The sequence below is a fragment of the Acipenser ruthenus genome, chromosome 48 (genome assembly GCF_902713425.1).
Source record: "Acipenser ruthenus chromosome 48, fAciRut3.2 maternal haplotype, whole genome shotgun sequence".
Taxonomy (NCBI): Eukaryota; Metazoa; Chordata; class Actinopteri; order Acipenseriformes; family Acipenseridae; genus Acipenser; species Acipenser ruthenus.
Window position 1 is genome coordinate 4,940,906 of NC_081236.1, and position 15,150 is coordinate 4,956,055.

General features: G+C 41.3%; 6 non-coding genes across 6 annotated transcripts; all 6 read left to right on the top strand.

Annotated features, from left to right (window-relative positions):
- The first annotated feature begins 2,124 nt into the window (after positions 1–2,124).
- On the top strand, positions 2,125–2,196 carry trnah-gug (transfer RNA histidin (anticodon GUG)). Its single transcript has one exon. It is a non-coding gene; the product is annotated as a tRNA-His (tRNA).
- Positions 2,197–2,506: 310 nt separating this feature from the next.
- Positions 2,507–2,578, top strand: trnag-ucc (transfer RNA glycine (anticodon UCC)). Its single transcript has one exon. It is a non-coding gene; the product is annotated as a tRNA-Gly (tRNA).
- Positions 2,579–4,921: 2,343 nt separating this feature from the next.
- trnag-ucc (transfer RNA glycine (anticodon UCC)) lies at positions 4,922–4,993 on the top strand. The gene has a single exon. It is a non-coding gene; the product is annotated as a tRNA-Gly (tRNA).
- Positions 4,994–7,341: 2,348 nt separating this feature from the next.
- trnag-ucc (transfer RNA glycine (anticodon UCC)) lies at positions 7,342–7,413 on the top strand. Its single transcript has one exon. It is a non-coding gene; the product is annotated as a tRNA-Gly (tRNA).
- Positions 7,414–12,182: 4,769 nt separating this feature from the next.
- trnag-ucc (transfer RNA glycine (anticodon UCC)) lies at positions 12,183–12,254 on the top strand. The gene has a single exon. It is a non-coding gene; the product is annotated as a tRNA-Gly (tRNA).
- Positions 12,255–14,594: 2,340 nt separating this feature from the next.
- On the top strand, positions 14,595–14,666 carry trnag-ucc (transfer RNA glycine (anticodon UCC)). Its single transcript has one exon. It is a non-coding gene; the product is annotated as a tRNA-Gly (tRNA).
- Positions 14,667–15,150: the final 484 nt, after the last annotated feature.

Below are 15,150 nucleotides of genomic sequence, written 5' to 3' on the forward strand. Positions count from 1 at the left end.
CAGCTCTAGGCCTCAAGTGCTCAGATCTCTCTCAAATCCCCGGAAACCACTTTATCCTCCTCATCAGATCTTCAAAAACGGTCCAATTAAGCCGAGGATTCAGTATCTTCTGTCAGATCCCCTCTTCGACAGCTCCAGATCTATACTTACGAGTCACTGGTTCTCATCCCGTTTATGCACCCTCTCGTCACGGATCGGACTTTCTTCTACTATTTTTCCCCCCATTCATTCTGGATCAGAGCAGCTGCCTCCGCGGCTAGCGTAGGTATCAACACTTTGATTAAGTCTATGGGGCGCTGGATCTCTTCAGCTGTGAACTTTTATATTAGATCATCCTCAACAGACATCGCCACAGCTCACCAAGCACTTGTTAGCTTGCCCGGAGTGGGGGGCGCCCTCTCCGCCAGGCCCACCAGAGGTTTCCTCCCTGCAGGGGGGTTTTTCCTCTCCACAGTGCGGACGGCTTATAGGCATAGGTTGTCTACTAACATCTCTTGTCTTTTCTTTTTTCTTCTAGCTTTTGTTTATGTGTGCGGCTCTGCGATCTCTTTTCTATCCCACGGTGTGGTTCTTGCGGGGAGCCGGGGGTCCTCTTTTGGGGGGAAGTGAGTCTCACTCCCCCGGCTGTCCGGGTCGGCCTCTCGTCTCAACCACTGCCGCCCGGCTGTTCCTCGCCGACCTGAGGGGACCCCCGGCCACATCCTATTCTTCTGCTGCTTATGCGCTAAGCCTTCCAGGCCTCAACCTTGCTGTCCCATCTCCTCTCTTCTATTTCAGGTCCAGGACCATTTCAGCCCCCTCATGCAGTAGGCCGTGCCTCCACCTGCCGAGCGGGCCCCGACCGAGGGGGGGGGGGTTTCTCTGTTTTCGTCTCTCCTAAACGGACCGAGACACTTTTTTCCTAAGCTCTCCACGCCGCCCAGCTGCCAGCTTAGCTGCCTGAGGATGCTGCACTGAGTTGCGAAGGATCTGTCCTTTTGTCCTGTTCGTCCCCTTCCTGTCTCTTGCTCCACTAAACGCCCAGCAGCCAGAGGATGCTGCCTGACCCGTCGGGAGCGAGAGTCAGTTTGTTGTATGTTATATGTCTAAACTTTGCTCTCTCTCTCACTTTTACGTCACCCAGCAGTCGGAGGATGCTGCCTGACCTGGCGGAAAGTGTTTATATCTAATCCTTTGCTCTTCTCATGTCTCCCTCTCTACGTCGCCCAGCAGCCAGAGGATGCTGCCTGACCCGACGAGAAGGGAAAACTCTTCGTCCCCCCTATCTCGTCCTGCTATCAGTATCTAACCTCAATGTTACTAAGCACCATTCCCAAACTCCAGCCCTCAATCTCGCCATTCCTCAAACTCGTCTCACTCTTAAACTCTCAAATGTCTCACCCCTCTCGAGCCTCCTAAGCAATCGGAGAAATCCTCTCATCTGGTCTCATTCTTAATATCTCACTCCCAATTTCGCCTCCTCTCAAGCCCTCGTAGGCAACCAGTGAATTGTATCATCTCTATATGTATCTACTAGACAATTGTTAGATGGTGAAGTGAAAGTGGAATTGTCATATTGTTTACATTGTTGTTAATGTGCTTGAGATTTTGAAAACAATTATTAATTAAAACTTGTAAAGATTATTTTTGGAGTATGATTGCTTGATTTCTCCTGGATAAAAGAGTTTGTGCGGGAACCAACCACTCGAGGTCCTTGTCCTCAATAAACACACGGTGGCGTAGTGAAAATAACATAAATTTCGCTATCTGTATATAAAGACCTGCTACACTTCAATACTACTGCCGCTACTCGGACACCACACACGGAATCATTGTAAACACACCGCCATAGCACAGGCTGCCGACCAGCCATACCGCCGCCGTCACGAGAGCCTCCCGTTCCCTTACATCCCGCTTCCTATTCCGCTCCCCCTTGTCTTTAAAACCAGCCTTTGAAATGAGCCAGGTAAAGGGGAATCATCCTCTGATTGGCGCAGGGAAAGAAACGAAAGATTCTAAAAATGAAAGTAGCCTAATTAAAACAATAAAACAAAACACATAGCAGCGACCTGCTGCAATTGTTCTGCCGTGTGTGTAGCACGGAGTGCCCAGCTGACAAAACAAACACGAGCTTCTCGGTAGTTCGCCGTGATCGTATAGTGGTTAGTACTTTGCGTTGTGGCCGCAACAACCCCGGTTCGAATCCGGGTCATGGCAGGTGCAATCCTCACACGGCAGAGAAGCTTGTTCTTTTTTTTCACACGCCATCTTCATGGCATGCACCTTTTTGAAAGAAAATAGAATACAATAATTGCTTCATCGTGTTAGTACAGGCATGATGCACACCAGCCTGCTGTGTATGAAATAATAATTACAGAAATAATCAATCTATAAACACCATAAAAATCTCCCACAAACACCAGTCGCTGTATTAACGCCTATCGAGTAGAGGCAAGACGGGACCTGTCCCAGCAGCCAACGTTACAGTGGCTTAATTCAATCTTTGAAGGTGATTTTGAGAACGGAGGCGTTGGTGGTATAGTGGTGAGCATAGCTGCCTTCCAAGCAGTTGATCCGGGTTCGGTTCCCGGCCAACGCAAGTCTTTTTTGAACTTTTTCATTTAACATTGGAATAAAGCGTAATACATTCCCCAACTAATTTCCCTTACTAGTTAATAGTCTTAAAAGCATAACTTTGAAAGTATCACTGTGAGTTATAATGATCTGTGAGGTGATATTAGTCACTACATTAAGCCCCATCAAACGAATGTGTTCATTTAGAATCATGCATTGATAATGCGTTGTCGGGAAAACTGCAAATATGTATGGAAGCGTGAGTTGAATGATTAATCACATTCTAAGGATTGATATGGTCCTGTTGTTCGTCCTGCCACATAACAATTGCGTTGCAGTTAAATGCGCTGCAAAATCAAATATTTAAAATTAAACAACCATCTGATAAAACTTACTGCAGCCGGATTGTTTTAGACACACATGGGCGCATGAAAAAAATCAAACATATGTTACCAAAATAGTCATTGCTGTATGATGTACAGCAACTGTAAAATGAATGGTTTTATAATCTGTTATGTGAGACTTCTGTTGAATTTTTAAGCATTTGATTCCCTGTGTACACAAAGATGGCAGTCCTGATTTAACGAGTGGTCAAGCAGAGCTCTCGGTGACTGATTTTTCAGTCTTTTTCAGTCACGTGATTGAGCGCCTTCCCGGCAATGCATCGTAATTAGAAAAGTGTTATGCAAGTTATTGAACACGGACACATCCGGGATTTGAACCCGGGAACTCGCGCACCCGAAGCAAGAATCATACCCCTAGATTAAACAGCCAAATGCTGGCGGCGATTTGGTTCCACGAGCTTCCAAAGAAGCGTAGACCTAGATGCTCTGTATTGAGGAATTAGTGTCACCTTGCTGTGTGCCTGTTAGGGGCAGTCTGATTTGCTTTACCTGGCGGCTAGCATTTCTATGGGCATCGAGAGGTGGTCGCTATAAATGAGGAAACTTGTTAAAATAGGATTTAGTTTCGATATGCATACATAAAAAATAAACAAAACAAAACTGTGTTTCGTTGTTTTGCAAAGGGATGCACTGCAATTTTTTATATTTTATTTTATTCTTGCGAGCACGCAGCTGTTTTATATTTTCATTTTAATTAGATTGGGGGAAATTGGTACTGTGTACTTTACAAATGTAATCTAGATTATAACGAGACCATTCAAGTGCTGACGTTGTTGTCTACTGTGTATGTACCACAAAAAGAACAGATTTGCGGAACTGGTTAATTAAACTTACTATAAAAAACTGATAGATCCAAGTATTTTATATAAACTGCAATACTATAATATGTGGTAACTAGTTGAATTAACTTCACTATAAGAAACTGCTAGATTAAGAGTTTGTTTAATTGTATCATCTCTATATGTATCTACTAGACAATTGTTAGATGGTGAAGTGAAAGTGGAATTGTCATATTGTTTACATTGTTGTTAATGTGCTTGAGATTTTGAAAACAATTATTAATTAAAACTTGTAAAGATTATTTTTGGAGTATGATTGCTTGATTTCTCCTGGATAAAAGAGTTTGTGCGGGAACCAACCACTCGAGGTCCTTGTCCTCAATAAACACACGGTGGCGTAGTGAAAATAACATAAATTTCGCTATCTGTATATAAAGACCTGCTACACTTCAATACTACTGCCGCTACTCGGACACCACACACAGAATCATTGTAAACACACCGCCATAGCACAGGCTGCTGACCAGCCATACCGCCGCCGTCACGAGAGCCTCCCGTTCCCTTACATCCTGCTTCCCATTCCGCTCCCCCTTGTCTTTAAAACCAGCCTTTGAAATGAGCCAGGTAAAGGGGAATCATCCTCTGATTGGCGCAGGGAAAGAAACGAAAGATTCTAAAAATGAAAGTAGCCTAATTAAAACAATAAAACAAAACACATAGCAGCGGCCTGCTGCAATTGTTCTGCCGTGTGTGTAGCACGGAGTGCCCAGCTGACAAAACAAACACGAGCTTCTCGGTAGTTCGCCGTGATCGTATAGTGGTTAGTACTTTGCGTTGTGGCCGCAACAACCCCTGTTCGAATCCGGGTCACGGCAGGTGCAATCCTCACACGGCAGAAAAGCTTGTTCTTTTTTTTCACACGCCATCTTCATGGCATGCACCTTTTTGAAAGAAAATAGAATACAATAATTGCTTCATCGTGTTAGTACAGGCATGATGCACACCTGCCTGCTGTGTACTAAATAATAATTACAGAAATAATCAATCTATAAACACCATAAAAATCTCCCACAAACACCAGTCGCTGTATTAACGCTTATCGAGTAGAGGCAAGACGGGACCTGTCCCAGCAGCCTACGTTACAGTGGCTTAATTCAATCTTTGAAGGTGATTTTGAGAACGGAGGCGTTGGTGGTATAGTGGTGAGCATAGCTGCCTTCCAAGCAGTTGATCCGGGTTCGATTCCCGGCCAACGCAAGTCTTTTTTGAACTTTTTCATTTAACATTGGAAGAAAGCGTAATACATTCCCCAACTAATTTGCCTTACTGGTTAATAGTCTTAAAAGCATAACTTTGAAAGTATCACTGTGAGTTATAATGATCTGTGAGGTGATATTAGTCACTACATTAAGCCCCATCAAACGAATGTGTTCATTTGGAATCATGCATTGATAATGCGTTGTCGGGAAAACTGCAAATATGTATGGAAGCGTGAGTTGAATGATTAATCACATTCTAAGGATTGATATGGTCCTGTTGTTCGTCCTGCCACATAACAATGGCGTTGCAGTTACATGCGCTGCAAAATCAAATATTTTAAATTAAACAACCATCTGATAAAACTTACTGCAGCCGGATTGTTTTAGACACACATGGGCGCATGAAAAAAATCAAACATATGTTACCAAAATAGTCATTGCTGTATGATCTACAGCAACTGTGAAATGAATGGTTTTATAATCTGTTATGTGAGACTTCTGTTGAATTTTTAAGCATTTGATTCCCTGTGTACACAAAGGCGGCAGTCCTGATTTAACGAGTGGGCAAGCAGAGCTCTCGGTGACTGATTTTTCAGTCTTTTTCAGTCACGTGATTGAGCGCCTTCCCGGCAATGCACCGTAAATAGAAAAGTGGAATGCAAGATATTGAACACGGACACATCCCGGATTTGAACCCGGGAACTCGCGCACCCCTAGCAAGAATCATACCCCTAGATTAAACAGCCAAATGCTGGCGGCGATTTGGTTCCATGAGCTTCCAAAGAAGCGTAGACCTAGATGCTCTGTATTGAGGAATTAGTGTCACCTTGCTGTGTGCCTGTTAGGGGCAGTCTGATTTGCTTTACCTGGCGGCTAGCATTTCTATGGGTATCGAGAGGTGGTCGCTATAAATGAGGAAACTTGTTAAGATAGGATTTAGTTTCGATATGCATACATACACATAAAAAATAAACAAAACAAAACTGTGTTTCGTTGTTTTGCAAAGGGATGCACTGCAATTTTTTATATTTATTTTATTCTTGCGAGCACGCAGCTGTTTTATATATTCATTTTAAATAGATTGGGGGAAATTGGTACTGTGTTCTTTACAAATGTAATCTAGATTGTAACGAGACCATTCAAGTGCTGACGTTGTTGTCTACTTTGTATGTACCACAAAAAGAACAGATTTGCTGAACTGGTTAATTAACCTTACTATAAAAAACTGATAGATCCAAGTATTTTATATAAACTGCAATACTATAATATGTGGTAACTAGTTGAATTAACTTCACTATAAGAAACTGCTAGATTAAGAGTTTGTTTAATTGTATCATCTCTATATGTATCTACCAGACAATTGTTAGATGGTGAAGTGAAAGTGGAATTGTCATATTGTTTACATTGTTGTTAATGTGCTTGAGATTTTGAAAACAATTATTAATTAAAACTTGTAAAGATTATTTTTGGAGTATGATTGCTTGATTTCTCCTGGATAAAAGAGTTTGTACGGGAACCAACCACTCGAGGTCCTTGTCCTCAATAAACACACGGTGGCGTAGTGAAAATAACATAAATTACGCTATCTGTATATAAAGACCTGCTACACTTCAATACTACTGCCGCTACTCGGACACCACACACGGAATCATTGTAAACACACCGCCATAGCACAGGCTGCCGACCAGCCATACCGCCGCCGTCACGAGAGCCTCCCGTTCCCTTACATCCTGCTTCCTATTCTGCTCCCCCTTGTCTTTAAAACCAGCCTTTGAAATGAGCCAGGTAAAGGGGAATCATCCTCTGATTGGCGCAGGGAAAGAAACGAAACATTCTAAAAATGAAAGTAGCCTAATTAAAACAATAAAACAACACACATAGCAGCGACCTGCTGCAATTGTTCTGCCGTGTGTGTAGCACGGAGTGCCCAGCTGACAAAACAAACACGAGCTTCTCGGTAGTTCGACGTGATCGTATAGTGATTAGTACTTTGCGTTGTGGCCGTAACAACTCCGGTTCGAATCCGGGTCACGGCAGGTGCAATCCTCACACGGCAGAGAAGCTTGTTCTTTTTTTTCACACGCCATCTTCATGGCATGCACCTTTTTGAAAGAAAATAGAATACAATCATTGCTTCATCGTGTTAGTACAGGCATGATGCACACCAGCCTGCTGTGTATGAAATAATAATTACAGAAATAATCAATCTATAAACACAATAAAAATCTCCCACAAACACCAGTCGCTGTATTAACGCTTATCGAGTAGAGGCAAGACGGGACCTGTCCCAGCAGCCAACGTTACAGTGGCTTAATTCAATCTTTGAAGGTGATTTTGAGAACGGAGGCGTTGGTGGTATAGTGGTGAGCATAGCTGCCTTCCAAGCAGTTGACCCGGGTTCGATTCCCGACCAACGCAAGTCTTTTTTGAACTTTTTCATTTAACATTGGAAGAAAGCGTAATACATTCCCCAACTAATTTGCCTTACTGGTTAATAGTCTTAAAAGCATAACTTTGAAAGTATCACTGTGAGTTATAATGATCTGTGAGGTGATATTAGTCACTACATTAAGCCCCATCAAACGAATGTGTTCATTTGGAATCATGCATTGATAATGCGTTGTCGGGAAAACTGCAAATATGGATGGAAGCGTGAGTTGAATGATTAATCACATTCTAAGGATTGATATGGTCCTGTTGTTCGTCCTGCCACATAACAATTGCGTTGCAGTTACATGCTCTGCAAAATCAAATATTTAAAATTAAACAACCATCTGATAAAACTTACTGCAGCCGGATTGTTTTAGACACACATGGGCGCATGAAAAAAATCAAACATATGTTACCAAAATAGTCATTGCTGTATGATCTACAGCAACTGTGAAATGAATGGTTTTATAATCTGTTATGTGAGACTTCTGTTGAATTTTTAAGCATTTGATTCCCTGTGTACACAAAGGTGGCAGTCCTGATTTAACGAGTGGGCAAGCAGAGCTCTCGGTGACTGATTTTTCAGTATTTTTCAGTCACGTGATTGAGCGCCTTCCCGGCAATGCACCGTAAATAGAAAAGTGGAATGCAAGATATTGAACACGGACACATCCCGGATTTGAACCCGGGAACTCGCGCACCCCTAGCAAGAATCATACCCCTAGATTAAACAGCCAAATGCTGGCGGCGATTTGGTTCCATGAGCTTCCAAAGAAGCGTAGACCTAGATGCTCTGTATTGAGGAATTAGTGTCACGTTGCTGTGTGCCTGTTAGGGGCAGTCTGATTTGCTTTACCTGGCGGCTAGCATTTCTATGGGCATCGAGAGGTGGTCGCTATAAATGAGGAAACTTGTTAAGATAGGATTTAGTTTCGATATGCATACATACACATAAAAAATAAACAAAACAAAACTGTGTTTCGTTGTTTTGTAAAGGGATGCACTGCAATTTTTTATATTTATTTTATTCTTGCGAGCACGCAGCTGTTTTATATATTCATTTTAAATAGATTGGGGGAAATTGGTACTGTGTTCTTTACAAATGTAATCTAGATTGTAACGAGACCATTCAAGTGCTGACGTTGTTGTCTACTTTGTATGTACCACAAAAAGAACAGATTTGCTGAACTGGTTAATTAACCTTACTATAAAAAACTGATAGATCCAAGTATTTTATATAAACTGCAATACTATAATATGTGGTAACTAGTTGAATTAACTTCACTATAAGAAACTGCTAGATTAAGAGTTTGTTTAATTGTATCATCTCTATATGTATCTACCAGACAATTGTTAGATGGTGAAGTGAAAGTGGAATTGTCATATTGTTTACATTGTTGTTAATGTGCTTGAGATTTTGAAAACAATTATTAATTAAAACTTGTAAAGATTATTTTTGGAGTATGATTGCTTGATTTCTCCTGGATAAAAGAGTTTGTGCGGGAACCAACCACTCGAGGTCCTTGTCCTCAATAAACACACGGTGGCGTAGTGAAAATAACATAAATTTCGCTATCTGTATATAAAGACCGGCTACACTTCAATACTACTGCCGCTACTCGGACACCACACACGGAATCATTGTAAACACACCGCCATAGCACAGGCTGCCGACCAGCCATACCGCCGCCGTCACGAGAGCCTCCCGTTCCCTTACATCCTGCTTCCTATTCCGCTCCCCCTTCTCTTGAAAACCAGCCTTTGAAATGAGCCAGGTAAAGGGGAATCATCCTCTGATTGGCGCAGGGAAAGAAACGAAACATTCTAAAAATGAAAGTAGCCTAATTAAAACAATAAAACAACACACATAGCAGCGACCTGCTGCAATTGTTCTGCCGTGTGTGTAGCACGGAGTGCCCAGCTGACAAAACAAACACGAGCTTCTCGGTAGTTCGCCATGATCGTATAGTGGTTAGTACTTTGCGTTGTGGCTGCAACAACCCCGGTTCGAATCCGGGTCACGGCAGGTGCAATCCTCACACGGCAGAGAAGCTTGTTCTTTTTTTTCACACGCCATCTTCATGGCATGCACCTTTTTGAAAGAAAATAGAATACAACAATTGCTTCATCGTGTTAGTACAGGCATGATGCACACCAGCCTGCTGTGTATGAAATAATAATTACAGAAATAATCAATCTATAAACACCATAAAAATCTCCCACAAACACCAGTCGCTGTATTAACGCTTATCGAGTAGAGGCAAGACGGGACCTGTCCCAGCAGCCAACGTTACAGTGGCTTAATTCAATCTTTGAAGGTGATTTTGAGAACGGAGGCGTTGGTGGTATAGTGGTGAGCATAGCTGCCTTCCAAGCAGTTAACCCCGGATCGATTCTCGGCCAACGCAAGTCTTTTTTGAACTTTTTCATTTAACATTGGAATAAAGCGTAATACATTCCCCAACTAATTTGCCTTACTGGTTAATAGTCTTAAAAGCATAACTTTGAAAGTATCACTGTGAGTTATAATGATCTGTGAGGTGATATTAGTCACTACATTAAGCCCCATCAAACGAATGTGTTCATTTGGAATCATGCATTGATAATGCGTTGTCGGGAAAACTGCAAATATGGATGGAAGCGTGAGTTGAATGATTAATCACATTCTAAGGATTGATATGGTCCTGTTGTTCGTCCTGCCACATAACAATGGCGTTGCAGTTACATGCGCTGCAAAATCAAATATTTTAAATTAAACAACCATCTGATAAAACTTACTGCAGCCGGATTGTTTTAGACACACATGGGCGCATGAAAAAAATCAAACATATGTTACCAAAATAGTCATTGCTGTATGATGTACAGCAACTGTGAAATGAATGGTTTTATAATCTGTAATGTGAGACTTCTGTTGAATTTTTAAGCATTTGATTCCCTGTGTACACAAAGATGGCAGTCCTGATTTAACGAGTGGGCAAACAGAGCTCTCGGTCACTGATTTTTCAGTCTTTTTCAGTCACATGATTGAGCGCCTTCCCGGCAATGCATCGTAATTAGAAAAGTGTAATGCAAGATATTGAACATGGACACATCCGGGATTTGAACCCGGGAACTCGCGCACCCGAAGCAAGAATCATACCCCTAGATTAAACAGCCAAATGCTGGCGTTGATTTGGTTCCACGAGCTTCCAAAGAAGCGTAGACCTAGATGCTCTGTATTGAGGAATTAGTGTCAGCTTGCTGTGTGCCTGTTAGGGGCAGTCTGATTTGCTTTACCTGGCGGCTAGCATTTCTATGGGCATCGAGAGGTGGTCGCTATAAATGAGGAAACTTGTTAAGATAGGATTTAGTTTCGATATGCATACATACACATAAAAAATAAACAAAACAAAACTGTGTTTCGTTGTTTTGCAAAGGGATGCACTGCAATTTGTTATATTTTATTTTATTCTTGCGAGCACGCAGCTGTTTTATATATTCATTTTAAATAGATTGGGGGAAATTGGTACTGTGTATTTTACAAATGTAATCTAGATTGTAACGAGACCATTCAAGTGCTGACGTTGTTGTCTACTTTGTATGTACCACAAAAAGAACAGATTTGCTGAACTGGTTAATTAACCTTACTATAAAAAACTGATAGATCCAAGTATTTTATATAAACTGCAATACTATAATATGTGGTAACTAGTTGAATTAACTTCACTATAAGAAACTGCTAGATTAAGAGTTTGTTTAATTGTATCATCTCTATATGTATCTACCAGACAATTGTTAGATGGTGAAGTGAAAGTGGAATTGTCATATTGTTTACATTGTTGTTAATGTGCTTGAGATTTTGAAAACAATTATTAATTAAAACTTGTAAAGATTATTTTTGGAGTATGATTGCTTGATTTCTCCTGGATAAAAGAGTTTGTACGGGAACCAACCACTCGAGGTCCTTGTCCTCAATAAACACACGGTGGCGTAGTGAAAATAACATAAATTACGCTATCTGTATATAAAGACCTGCTACACTTCAATACTACTGCCGCTACTCGGACACCACACACGGAATCATTGTAAACACACCGCCATAGCACAGGCTGCCGACCAGCCATACCACCGCCGTCACGAGAGCCTCCCATTCCCTTACATCCTGCTTCCTATTCTGCTCCCCCTTGTCTTTAAAAACAGCCTTTGAAAAGAGCCAGGTAAAGGGGAATCATCCTCTGATTGGCGCAGGGAAAGAAACGAAACATTCTAAAAATGAAAGTAGCCTAATTAAAACAATAAAACAAAACACATAGCAGCGACCTGCTGCAATTGTTCTGCCGTGTGTGTAGCACGGAGTGCCCAGCTGACAAAACAAACACGAGCTTCTCGGTAGTTCGACGTGATCGTATAGTGGTTAGTACTTTGCGTTGTGGCCGCAACAACTCCGGTTCGAATCCGGGTCACGGCAGGTGCAATCCTCACACGGCAGAGAAGCTTGTTCTTTTTTTTCACACGCCATCTTCATGGCATGCACCTTTTTGAAAGAAAATAGAATACAATCATTGCTTCATCGTGTTAGTACAGGCATGATGCACACCAGCCTGCTGTGTATGAAATAATAATTACAGAAATAATCAATCTATAAACACCATAAAAATCTCCCACAAACACCAGTCGCTGTATTAACGCTTATCGAGTAGAGGCAAGACGGGACCTGTCCCAGCAGCCAACGTTACAGTGGCTTAATTCAATCTTTGAAGGTGATTTTGAGAACGGAGGCGTTGGTGGTATAGTGGTGAGCATAGCTGCCTTCCAAGCAGTTGACCCGGGTTCGATTCCCGACCAACGCAAGTCTTTTTTGAACTTTTTCATTTAACATTGGAAGAAAGCGTAATACATTCCCCAACTAATTTGCCTTACTGGTTAATAGTCTTAAAAGCATAACTTTGAAAGTATCACTGTGAGTTATAATGATCTGTGAGGTGATATTAGTCACTACATTAAGCCCCATCAAACGAATGTGTTCATTTGGAATCATGCATTGATAATGCGTTGTCGGGAAAACTGCAAATATGTATGGAAGCGTGAGTTGAATGATTAATCACATTCTAAGGATTGATATGGTCCTGTTGTTCGTCCTGCCACATAACAATGGCGTTGCAGTTACATGCGCTGCAAAATCAAATATTTAAAATTAAACAACCATCTGATAAAACTTACTGCAGCCGGATTGTTTCAGACACACATGGGCGCATGAAAAAATCAAACATATGTTACCAAAATAGTCATTGCTGTATGATGTACAGCAACTGTGAAATGAATGGTTTTATAATCTGTTATGTGAGACTTCTGTTGAACTTTTAAGCATTTGATTCCCTGTGTACACAAAGATGGCAGTCCTGATTTAACGAGTGGGCAAGCAGAGCTCTCGGTGACGATTTTTCAGTCTTTTTCAGTCACGTGATTGAGCGCCTTCCCGGCAATACATCGTAATTAGAAAAGTGTAATGCAAGATATTGAACACGGACACATCCGGGATTTGAACCCGGGAACTCGCGCACCCCTAGCAAGAATCATACCCCTAGATTAAACAGCCAAATGCTGGCGGCGATTTGGTTCCACGAGCTTCCATAGAAGCGTTGTCCTCTGTATTGAGGAATTAGTGTCAGCTTGCTGTGTGCCTGTTAGGGGCAGTCTGATTTGCTTTACCTGGCGGCTAGCATTTCTATGGGCATCGAGAGGTGGTCGCTATAAATGAGGAAACTTGTTAAGATAGGATTTAGTTTCGATATGCATACATACACATAAAAAATATACAAAACAAAACTGTGTTTCGTTGTTTTGCAAAGGGATGCACTGCAATTTGTTATATTTTATTTTATTCTTGTGAGCACGCAGCTGTTTTATATATTCATTTTAAATAGATTGGAGGAAATTGGTACTGTGTACTTTACAAATGTAATCTAGATTGTAACGAGACCATTCAAGTGCTGACTTTGTTGTCTATTTTGTATGTACCACAAAAAGAACAGATTTGCTGAACTGGTTAATTAACCTTACTATAAGAAACTGATAGATCCAAGTATTTTATATAAACTGCAATACTATAATATGTGGTAACTAGTTGAATTAACTTCACTATAAGAAACTGCTAGATTAAGAGTTTGTTTAATTGTATCATCTCTATATGTATCTACTAGACAATTGTTAGATGGTGAAGTGAAAGTGGAATTGTCATATTGTTTACATTGTTGTTAATGTGCTTGAGATTTTGAAAACAATTATTAATTAAAACTTGTAAAGATTATTTTTGGAGTATGATTGCTTGATTTCTCCTGGATAAAAGAGTTTGTGCGGGAACCAACCACTCGAGGTCCTTGTCCTCAATAAACACACGGTGGCGTAGTGAAAATAACATAAATTTCGCTATCTGTATATAAAGACCTGCTACACTTCAATACTACTGCCGCTACTCGGACACCACACACAGAATCATTGTAAACACACCGCCATAGCACAGGCTGCTGACCAGCCATACCGCCGCCGTCACGAGAGCCTCCCGTTCCCTTACATCCTGCTTCCCATTCCGCTCCCCCTTGTCTTTAAAACCAGCCTTTGAAATGAGCCAGGTAAAGGGGAATCATCCTCTGATTGGCGCAGGGAAAGAAACGAAAGATTCTAAAAATGAAAGTAGCCTAATTAAAACAATAAAACAAAACACATAGCAGCGGCCTGCTGCAATTGTTCTGCCGTGTGTGTAGCACGGAGTGCCCAGCTGACAAAACAAACACGAGCTTCTCGGTAGTTCGCCGTGATCGTATAGTGGTTAGTACTTTGCGTTGTGGCCGCAACAACCCCTGTTCGAATCCGGGTCACGGCAGGTGCAATCCTCACACGGCAGAAAAGCTTGTTCTTTTTTTTCACACGCCATCTTCATGGCATGCACCTTTTTGAAAGAAAATAGAATACAATAATTGCTTCATCGTGTTAGTACAGGCATGATGCACACCTGCCTGCTGTGTACTAAATAATAATTACAGAAATAATCAATCTATAAACACCATAAAAATCTCCCACAAACACCAGTCGCTGTATTAACGCTTATCGAGTAGAGGCAAGACGGGACCTGTCCCAGCAGCCTACGTTACAGTGGCTTAATTCAATCTTTGAAGGTGATTTTGAGAACGGAGGCGTTGGTGGTATAGTGGTGAGCATAGCTGCCTTCCAAGCAGTTGATCCGGGTTCGATTCCCGGCCAACGCAAGTCTTTTTTGAACTTTTTCATTTAACATTGGAAGAAAGCGTAATACATTCCCCAACTAATTTGCCTTACTGGTTAATAGTCTTAAAAGCATAACTTTGAAAGTATCACTGTGAGTTATAATGATCTGTGAGGTGATATTAGTCACTACATTAAGCCCCATCAAACGAATGTGTTCATTTGGAATCATGCATTGATAATGCGTTGTCGGGAAAACTGCAAATATGTATGGAAGCGTGAGTTGAATGATTAATCACATTCTAAGGATTGATATGGTCCTGTTGTTCGTCCTGCCACATAACAATGGCGTTGCAGTTACATGCGCTGCAAAATCAAATATTTTAAATTAAACAACCATCTGATAAAACTTACTGCAGCCGGATTGTTTTAGACACACATGGGCGCATGAAAAAAATCAAACATATGTTACCAAAATAGTCATTGCTGTATGATCTACAGCAACTGTGAAATGAATGGTTTTATAAT